The sequence below is a fragment of the Oxyura jamaicensis genome, chromosome Z, assembly GCF_011077185.1.
Source record: "Oxyura jamaicensis isolate SHBP4307 breed ruddy duck chromosome Z, BPBGC_Ojam_1.0, whole genome shotgun sequence".
In the NCBI taxonomy this organism is placed as follows: domain Eukaryota; kingdom Metazoa; phylum Chordata; class Aves; order Anseriformes; family Anatidae; genus Oxyura; species Oxyura jamaicensis.
In genome coordinates, this window is record NC_048926.1 from 80,498,126 (window position 1) to 80,508,673 (window position 10,548).

At 36.0% G+C, this 10,548-nt stretch overlaps 1 long non-coding RNA gene across 1 annotated transcript; it reads right to left on the reverse strand.

The window, feature by feature from the left end:
- Window positions 1-1,058: 1,058 nt before the first annotated feature.
- LOC118156016 lies at window positions 1,059-8,689 on the reverse strand. Its single transcript, XR_004746112.1, has 2 exons — window positions 7,896-8,689; window positions 1,059-1,984 (listed from the first exon to the last, which is right to left on the reverse strand). It is a non-coding gene; the product is annotated as an uncharacterized LOC118156016 (long non-coding RNA).
- Between the last annotated feature and the right edge of the window lie 1,859 nt (window positions 8,690-10,548).

A 10,548-nucleotide genomic window follows, 5' to 3' on the forward strand; every position in this document is an offset into this window, starting at 1 on the left:
AAAAAAAAAAAAAAAAAAAAAAAAAAAAAAAAAAAAAAAGGAATGTTTGCCTAATGAAACAGTCCCAGAAATGACAGGAAAAGTGAAAAAGTGAATAATCAGAAATTTGGGGAGCATTAGACAGGTCGCCCACATCTAAAAACTTTGTTAGAAGTACAAATATATTTTTCAAATGCCAGGGAAGTGCGTCTTCCAGCATTGTGGACAGTAAGGACTGCCTGAGCCAAGAAGGGTGTGCTGGAAATGCTACTTCCATTTAGCTGTAAGATTAAATGGATTTGCAGCCTAGTCCACCTGAACACTGTGTACCTACACTACAATGTAATTGTTGGATGTTCCTGAGAGATGTTAAGACTCAGTGCAAGGTTAATCTTTCATTTCCCTCGCATACTCAAAGTTCTACATTTTTTAATTTTTTTCTGTCATCTCTCATAGTCCCATGAAAAGAAGAGCTTACATTTAATGAAAATAGGTAAAACTTTTTAAAAAACTCTAAACAGTAACATTCACATAATAATTATTTTTGAACAAAGACCCTAAACTCTGTTTTGCTAATTTAGGTGTCTGCAAGGAATGTCTTTTTGATAAGTGTCTACAGTCCAGTGAGAAATAACAGACAAGCTGCAGATAAATACAGGTTAGCATTTAATCAGTGCTGAAATGTCAATAAAGTTAATATGTATAAATTTACAGTAGAAACTACTGAGGTAAGAAAAGGATGATTGCTGCTGCTGCTGTTCTTTTATATGCTTTTAACATTGTGTATACCTCAAAGTAGTTCCAGTAGCTTTATCTTTCTTAAATGTCTTTTTACATAAGCAGATGCATAGATGTCTACGTCCTTCACATCTTGGATTATTTCAGTACCTAAAGGCACACATGTTTCTTCAATGTTACAATCACAATGTTCATCACTATTAGCATGCAGGGCTCAAGCTGTTGGCTCATTTAGGTTTTTCATACTATGGCCTAGCTAAACAAAGCAGTATTTTGCCAGTATCATAGATTATCAAAATGCTGAATTTCAGGTTACAGATATGCAACTGTAAATAAATACATTTAAAAAAAATAATAATAATAAGGGAAGAAAAACCAAACCAAAGGATAGGTAGGCACATTTCAAGGTCACTGTGTTTTGTTACATTAAAACTGTCTTTCAACGGGTATCTATCTATAAGATGTTACATCGTATGTTTGCAAAATTTCTCATACAAAGTTATGATTTGTGGTCAATTCTGTCAAGCAGGATCTCTGCACAGACTTCTCGACATCCAGTAAACCCACCAAAGTAGCAGCATAGAAAGTAACCAAAGTTTCCCAGATGAAATGAACCACCAGTTCAGATACCGATTTAGTAAAAATATTAAGAGAACAGGAAACAAAGATATCTTCCTTTTTAAAACACTTTCTAATCAAGCTCTGCATTTATGGATAGGACAGAAACAGAAGAAACTTGAATTTTTGTGTATTTTATGTACCAATAATATCTTATCAAAGCAGCAGTAATGATAGTCACCAAATGAGTTCTCAGAACAAATTTAGCAACTGTAACATGCTATTCTGCTGGATAAACAGAGAAAATCACCAGTTCATGAGCTTAATATGCATCTTAAGTCCCTTCTGGCTTTAATCATCAGTTTCATTTTGAATTCCCAATATCTGAATTAATTACAGGTGTCTGCTTCCAATAAAAGTATAGTCTTTAAATTATACATGTCAGTGCATCACTTACACCATGTCACTTCCCGTTAAATTTCTTTTCACTGTAAGTCTGTGTAACATAATGTGACATGATAGAAGTGTGCTGGCAACATGCAGTACCTCAAAAATAAATACAAAGTTTTAGGATATTACATTCTACTGATTTTCTGAGTTATCTTTGGATGGTTAAAATACTTAGATAATAGCTCATTGGGAAAGGTCTTGATCAATAGCTGAGGGTGAAAAGGAGCCAGATGGTAATCCAGAAGTTGTCATAATTCTGCTGTGAAAATACCAAAATAAAATAAAATAAAATAAAATAAAATAAAATAAAAATAAAATAAATGCTATTTAAACATGATCAGAATACCTGTTCATCCACTAAATATACACAAAAATAAGTTGAAAAGGTCATAACACATAGATAGAGAAATATGCAGAAAGGGAAATTACTCTAACCAGAGTTGCTTCCATATGAGTTAAACTGTGAAGTGGGCCACTACCTTCAGTAACTTCACAGCTCAGGTACTATCTCTTTCAGAAATACTGTGTAGTGAGCAAGAACTAAATGTCCAGCTATACAACCTGTCAGAGCAGCTAAACGAGGGCCTCATAAAGATCTTGTAACTGTAATCAGATCTCTGGGATGTAGAGACTCTAAGTGCTGTCTTGACTGAATCACGCAGTTTCAGTAGCACAGTCAAACCTGGGAGGAAATGTTACATAAATGGTAATCCTCAGTCACTTAGGAATCGTGGTGTTATGAAAGACTTAATTTCTACTGTGCCTAATACAGGAAATAACTACTAATTACTTCAACCTTTATACTTAATTTTGGAAATATGGGAATTACTACATTAATTGGGCACCAGTTTGTGTGGGCTTTGCTTCTGCAGAATCCTCAGATGGAGAACTTTGAACATTAAACAGAAGTTAATATTAGATTCCAGCTACAGTATTGCAGCTAGCAGTTAATATAGAATAGTATGTATATTTAGTAACAAAAGACAGAGGATCCACTCATCTACCTATAGACACTATTTTTGTGGAAATCTCAACATCTGATCCTCATTTAAAAATTAATAAAACAGAAGAGAAGCTAAACTGGACTGAAGTCAAAATTGCACTAGCCTTTGGCAGGCCTTTTGATGTAGAGGCACTATCAATTCACTCCTTATAATCTCTTCTGTAGGTCTCACATCACCCCACAACAGCTGTCATCATGAACAGTGAATGTCTTCCCACTTAGGGAATGAATATGGCCAGGTAGGCACACCTAATATCTCACCCCACCAGCAAATTGACCCGCTGCATTTAGCCAGGTGCTCAAATGAGTAGTTGCTACGTTTTTCTGTTACTGTTTTCTCTTCAAACTGATATGAAATCCCTTTCCTCCCCTTGCTGTCTCTACTCTTCAAAAAATTTGCCATTTAACATACAACAAAATGGAGCCCACTCAAATTCTCCCTTGTAGAAACAAGCGTTACTGTCCACTCAGGAAGAGACAGAGACATTATTGATAATGATATTTTGATAGATGCAGTCACACAGATTGGAATTAAAGATAACTCTTATCTTGAAGAGAAAGAGGTTCCTGGTTCTCTCACCCAGTGAGGAATAGGAAAACGGGAGTCTCCTGCATTTTAGATCAAACAAGAAAAGTTTGATGCTCTTGTGAATTAGAAGTGTTCCATGGAGAAAATGGGGAGCTATGAAAAAGGACTGATGTAGAAAACACCTAGTCAAGAGCTTTAAAACCACTTAAGTTATCTAGAATATAAACTTCTTAAGTACCATCTCTGGCAAGTTTGTGGGCAGGTCTAAAACAAAAGATCTTATTGATGCTGAATATTTTGAATGCATTCATTTTGTTTCTACCTCTCTCTTCTGTCTGCCAAAGTAACTCATCATGATGCTATACAAAGTAAAGGCAATATGTATCTGTTCTATGACCCTTTAATTTCCATGAGTCCTTAGCAGTACTACCATGAGCTGGACATCAAAGTGACTTTGACAGAGCATGTCTCATACTTTATCCCTAAGGATAATGGTGTGGTGGCTGTAATTATCAATAGCAATCTAGGACAGAAGTTGAGCCTCTTTGGTAGATGAACAATTAGTTTCAGTACTGTAACTAATATCAGACCTGATGCTTCATTTCCCATTTACTTTGGAAAACTGTTAGCTTATTATCATTTCAGTTCACACAGTGTTGCCTCAGTGCCAGCAAACTGCTTCTCTGCCTTCGTGCAGGCTGCACAAAGCCTTCTGCTCTGAGGTTCACCACTGCGTAGCTCTGCAAGGAAAAGAGGTGATTTGTACAACACACAGATACTGCTATTATCCCCTTACAAGATACTAGCAGTCTCCCCTTTCCTCCTATTTTATTTATTCCCTTGTCTCTCAGTTGACAGGTAACCATTGAGCATGTAGTTCAACAACAACAACAACACACAACAATACCCAGCAGGAGAACACATTTCTTGTTTGTATGGATGCTTGTCACAGAAACGGGTGACTTCGCCAGTAAAGGCAAAAAGAAGTAAAATTAGAAGGTGGTGGCTCTCTCCTTCAAAGGCCTCCAAAGGCCACAGGAGTGCGAGTCCTAGAATCAGTCCAAACCCAGGATCTAATACGCAATGTTTTTGATGTATCTCCAAGATAGCATTTGCAAAAAATCAGCCACAGATGTTGCCATATAATCAGAGGTTCAGTTTACAAATGACTAAAATATTTTGTTGAATTGGCTTACAGGTGTCTGTTTCCCTTTTCTGTTACTAAGAGAAAATTTTAATGAGAATTTGACTCAATCTACTTCATAGTTAAATATGTAATGATAGTCATCTTACAAATACATAAAGCACAGAGATAAAACAGAAGTGGAAAAAGATGAATTACAATTTATTTAGTTCTTTAGAAATTGTCAGCATCTCTAGAAAATTAGACTTACACACTTTATGAGTCCTCTCACCTTTTGTTGAACTCATCTTTGAAGTCTTAGTATTAAAAGGAGCTGAGAATCATGCAAATAATGTTTTGTTTTTTTTTTGTTGTTTTGTTTTGTTTGTGTTGGGGTGTTTGTTTGTTTGTTTGTTTTTTCTTGGATCTGCTGCTGTTCACAGAAATGCTGTATGCAGTCCGGTATGCTCTGGAAAGACTAATTTACTGAAGAAGCTACTACGTCTACCTGTTCCAAACTATAAAATTATTCAAGTATAAGAGTGGAACATTCCTATACATGTATTTTTAATTTCAACAATCTTTGGAAGTATTTCATTTATTAGATTGGAGTAAGCTACCATTATGCTTCTCTTTCACATACCTAAATTTAAGTTCATTTATATTAGGTTCACATTGTTCTTCAATTAATGTTAGCTGATTTAAGTTGATGTCAGTGAGTAGACATTCAGAGATCTCTTATATGGACAGCTGCTTAGACATAGGGAGATGAGGTCTGTACATAAGTGTCCTGAATTTTGGAAGAAAAAAAAAAAAAAAAAATCAGTGTTAAGATCTAAACTTTACATATCACACCTAATTTTTATCTGGCTTTAACTGACATATCACAAGTTTGGAGGAATACAATACAATACTTTACTCTGACCCTAGATAGCTCAGAAAACTGACAATTTGTCCAAAATTCTGTAGATCAGAAACTTGTGTGTGTGTGTGTTTGTATTTATGTTTATAGTAAATCTAGATGTAATGGAATGTATTCCTGAAGATGCTAAATTTGCATTTGGTCAAGTTCAACAAGGAATTTTAGTGTTGTGTTCAATTTAGTTTATCAAGTTTAATTCAAGCAGAATTTCAGTCATTTCACTAATATCATTTAATACCTATCCACTGGCAGTTTGTTCATGGTCTCCAGTGAGCTGGTATCTTACCAAAATATGCTGTCATTTGCATTGTTATGGCTATCCACTGAAAAACAGCAGTCTGGCTACTTTTCCAAAGCAGTTGCAGATCACAGTAAGGCTACGTAGCAGAAGTTTCTGCTTCTGTTGTGTCTTCAGTGGCTGAAGAACTGATTTAGTGTAGTCAATACATAATATTTTGTAACTACGAGTCTAACACCACCAAAAAGTGTTAAAAGCTTTGAGCCTTCTCCCCTGCATTGATTGGACCACTCTGCTTAAAGGTGCTTTTTGTCTTCAGTTGTTTAGAAATGTTTTTCATTGTTGTTGTTTACTTTTTCTTCTTTGTTTGGGTGTGTGAATCACTGTCAACTGGCATAAAGCAGGAAAAGTCTCTGATAGGATTGTTTGATGAATATCATTGCCATAAAAACCTGTGCCCCATGGCCAGGACCACATGGTGTCTGGTGGCTCCTGAACACATCTCAGTCCAGCCACTGGGCAGGGAAGAGCCATTTCCTATTCAGAAAAAAAAAAAAAAAAAAAACACTTTTGATGTCTTTTTTACTTATTTATTTATTTAATGAATGTGTTGACTGGCATAATGACCTGGACGGTATGCCCTTCTCAGTCTTGAAAGGACCTGAGAACACTTGTGTCTGAGGATCACTAATGGACCAGTATAAATGGATAAGTTTTGGATTGTGAGAAACTTTCCACTTCACAGGGAAAAAAAAAAAAAAAAAAAAAAAAAAAAAAAAAAGTGTTGTTGTAGAAATTGGAAAGAGTGTTGAAAACAGCATCTTCTTTGACGATCATGCCCACACCTGCTGTAGCCCTCCTTGGGGTCTGTGCCCAGCCGCTGGCTCTGACAGGACAGGAACAAAGCAGGGAATAAATATCTGAAAAAGAAAGAAGTGAGGCAAGGTCTGAACCCTTCTTATTTGTCTACAAAAGAAAAAATGCTTGTCATATAATAAATCAACCTTACTGACAAATTAACAGAGAGGAAATACTAAGCTTTCTTGGAAATAATCACTTTTTTGGTGAGAATTTACCAGATCAAATAGAGCTCTGTACCAATGCACACCAGTACTTTGTATTCCTCCCAGTATTTTCATTTAAAAGGGAGATGCTGTGCAAAATAATGTCCTTGTCTGTCCCTTCCTCATACAAACCTCCAATCAAATTTAATAAAGCTAGTTTGATACAATGCCAGCCTACACTTGGTTTACCCTTGGTCGACTTTAATAGGGTCAAAAATATTTTCGCATTGGCAGTGTACGCATTAATCATTTTTCCAGAGGATTTAGAAAATTGGAAGAGACAAGGCCAAGCAAAATTTTAAATTAATTGGGCCTACCCCAGCATTCAGGGGGTCACCTTGTGTCAGTTGTCCCACATTTTCCAGGTCACAAAGTTCCAGTGTATCCTACATCTGCCATGAGGAGAGATCCATGCTGTGGGCACACAAAGGTGAAAGAATTTCTCCCAGAAAGTGCGAATTTTCCTACGGGCAACCACAACAATTGCAGCTTCCAGATTGTCGCCAGACACCAACCACTTAAATAATGCATGCTCGGCTGACGCTTGTACTTGGTGCATTTTCTAATCGAGTAGTCAGGAAAATTTGCAAACACTCTGTCATTTACCATAAATCCGCTGCCTGCTTACAACTACAGAGTAATTAATTTTAGTGCTGCTCAGAATTATTAATTTCAGCTGGGAGATCTGTCTTTACAATCATTGCTGTTTTCACCCTCCCTTCCTTTTCTTTCTATTCTTTTTTATTTTTATTTTTATTTATTTTTGTTTCCTAATATTCTTGCTAGGGGTTGGAACATCAAAGAACTATTCTTACAAGGGAAAGACTGTCTGTGGCAATGCTAATATGCTATTCCACTGTGACACCAATAACTGCTTCAACATTTCTGATTGTAATCTGCAATAATGCCCTCTCAGTATCTGGCTGGCTAGCCAGATGTAGTTGCCAATGCTAAGTGAGGGAAGCAAGGGAAAGACTTTCTTTGGAGATGTAATTAATTTATTAGGTTCTAAAAGGGCTTACTGTGTGATAAGGGATGTGTATACCTTTTAGTTCATGCTTTTATTCAGCAGAGTAGAGTGTCACAGCCTAAGTGCTGAAAATAACTGGAGGCAAGAAACTTACGTTAAATGGTTTATCATCTGTTTAAACACTCTTAGCATTTAACCCATAGGATTAATAAGCTTTTTTGGAAAAAAAAAAAAAAGCTTATTAATCCTATGGGTTAAAGATATCTTGCAGATTTATTTGCAAACCTTGGAGAAGACTGGAAAGGAAATCTCTGTAATTACCACTTACTATTTACAATCCTGCAGACACAGGCCGTGTTGCTTGTTGAAGTGGTTTGCCCCAGTTGCAAGGTGGGGTTGGAGCTATTCAAGAAGCAGTTCAGTGCTGGTCTGTTCTGCGTCACATCCCCTGTGACTAGAGAACTCATTCGGCTGAATTTGCATTGAAGCCACCAATTCCCATCAGTGTCTTGAAATAATCAGGCTGGCCATCTTGTAACCTACATGTAAACTTCTTTTCCACTCTATGGCTGTGTTAAAAAATAATGTTCAATTTGAAGATTAAAAAGAACAAGAAAAAGAGAAAACTGCATTAAAGTAAAAACTAATGTAAACATGAGTCACTAAGAGTTTAGACACAGTTAAGTATTTCCGGATGTTTGTGGTTATCTTCATCTAAACAATACTTGTCGTTTTCTGCAGATGATTCTGCCTCCAACTGTTCTCAAGTCTCTGTCGGACAGCCCAAAATGAAGTCAATACTTGTTTTGTAAGAGCCGTAACCCTTTGATACCAAACTGACTGTTTTCCTGTCATGTGAATCAGTCTAAATGTTAATGAAATTAACTCCTGGAGAGCGCCACAGTGCCACTATTAATTATTTATATATTTATTTATTGATATATATATAATGCAGTTTGTTTTTTACACTTGGTATATGCATTTATGAGAAATAAGAGATTGCGGACACTTAGTGAAAACCAGCATGTAAAAAATGCATTAAAAAAATGGTAAAAAGAGAACTACACACCTGAGGAGAATGTTTCACAGAAAATCAACATAAAAACCCTGCTTATATTTTCTTTTGTAGTTTCTTGTATGAATTAAATGAAGTGTTTAACCCTGAAATAAAAATTAACTCTGAATGTTAATTGTAATCTCAATTACAATGACATTGAAATTTGGATCTGGTTTATCTGTGGTCTGTCAGTGTGAAGCCCAGACATTTTTTTTCCCGGCAGTTATATTGGACCCTCAAATTGGCATTACAGATTTTTAAGAAACATCCAAAAAGTTTCTCAGTGACATCCAGAACCTATTTGATAGGATTTGGGCTTTTGAAAACAGACATTGACAGAAAGCTCCAAGTGGTATTTGGTAGATTGTTGGAGACCATTAAAACAACATGCTGCTGAAAACTGTCATGCCACTGGGATCTTCACTGTAATATTGCAGTTAATTTTTTTAACAAAACAGAGGCTCTGTCTTTAAAAGGGCAATATTCAGTTGTGAGAAATAATGCAAACATTATGACACTAAGTCAGGAAAAAAATAATGTTCAAGCCTGTTAATTAATCACCACAAATTACTGAATAACAACGTTAGATGAGCAATGTTTCTAGTGGCACAAATATTAGGGGATTATGTCTCATGTAGAGATGAGGTACTGTGTTTTAAATGTACATATGTGTTATATATGCATAAATATCTCAACATAATTGTTTCCAAATGATGCTATTAGTGATGTATGACATTACTCATATTACTTCTTTTATTAATCAAAAACATTTTAATCTAATTCAGGATATTTTGCTTAAGAGCAGCACTTTGCTGCTCGTCATTGTATTTTGACAGCAAACTGAATTCTTGTTCACAAGTATAGGATTTGTTTAGCTCCAGGCATCTGTGTTTGGATTACGAGAATGCTGATTGGTTCACTGCCAGGGGCACAAAAAGGTCAAGCTGTCCTTTTTTAAAAGCGCTCTCTCCTCCCCCCCCCCCCCCCGGGGGGGTGTTTTTTTTTTTTTTTTTTTGCCTAAGAGTTTGGCTCATTAATCAGAGTTAAAAGAAAGGGGAAAAGGCAGTGACTTGAAATCATTTGATTCTTTTTCAAGGGGTATTTTAAAAAGCAGAACTCAATGTTAGTGTTAGAGGTTGAGTAGATGTTTGTATGGATCATACTGACATACTTCTGACAGGTGACCTGAAACCTTTCAAACTGACATCTGTCACAGAGACAGACAGAGGTTTTTTAGCCTCAGAGCCTGTTTTCATGACATTTCATTTTTCATCAGAGTTTGAGAGAAGGGGAAAAAAAAGAAGATGAACTTGAAAAAATCTTGCCAGGGGCAGAAAATGAGATCAGGTTTTCTGCAGCTGTCTAACTCACCTTTAAAGGTTAGAGGTCCAGGCAAAGCGAAGAAAAAGGTCTCATTTTGATGTTATTAGCTAAAAGGACAGATTACTTCTTTAAGTGCATTTCCACAGTTGCATAGCTAGTATAGGACATTACAGTGGTGTAGGTAGTTAAGGGTGGATTGGGTTAACCATTACAAATCCTGATTTCCAGCATTTACTTGCTCCTTGTACTGAGCTCAAACTTAGGGCACAAGTTTAACATACATGCAGATTTGAGCTGAAAACTTCAAATCTCTATCATGTGGATAATTTTATATGATAAAATTTGAATCCATGTTTAGCTTTTGGTATTATATTTTTGAATGTTTGTTAGGAAACAGTGAGCTCTATTTTAAACTAAAATGGTTGCAGATACAGACATATGAAACACAGACACCATGGCAAGATTACATCTTGAGGTTTAACTTTAGAAACACTATCCATGAATTATATAAAACTACCCTGAAATGTGTTTCTCAGTCATCACTGTGGCCCTGGTGTGTTAGAAGATGAAGGTTATCCCAACAGACACTCCAGC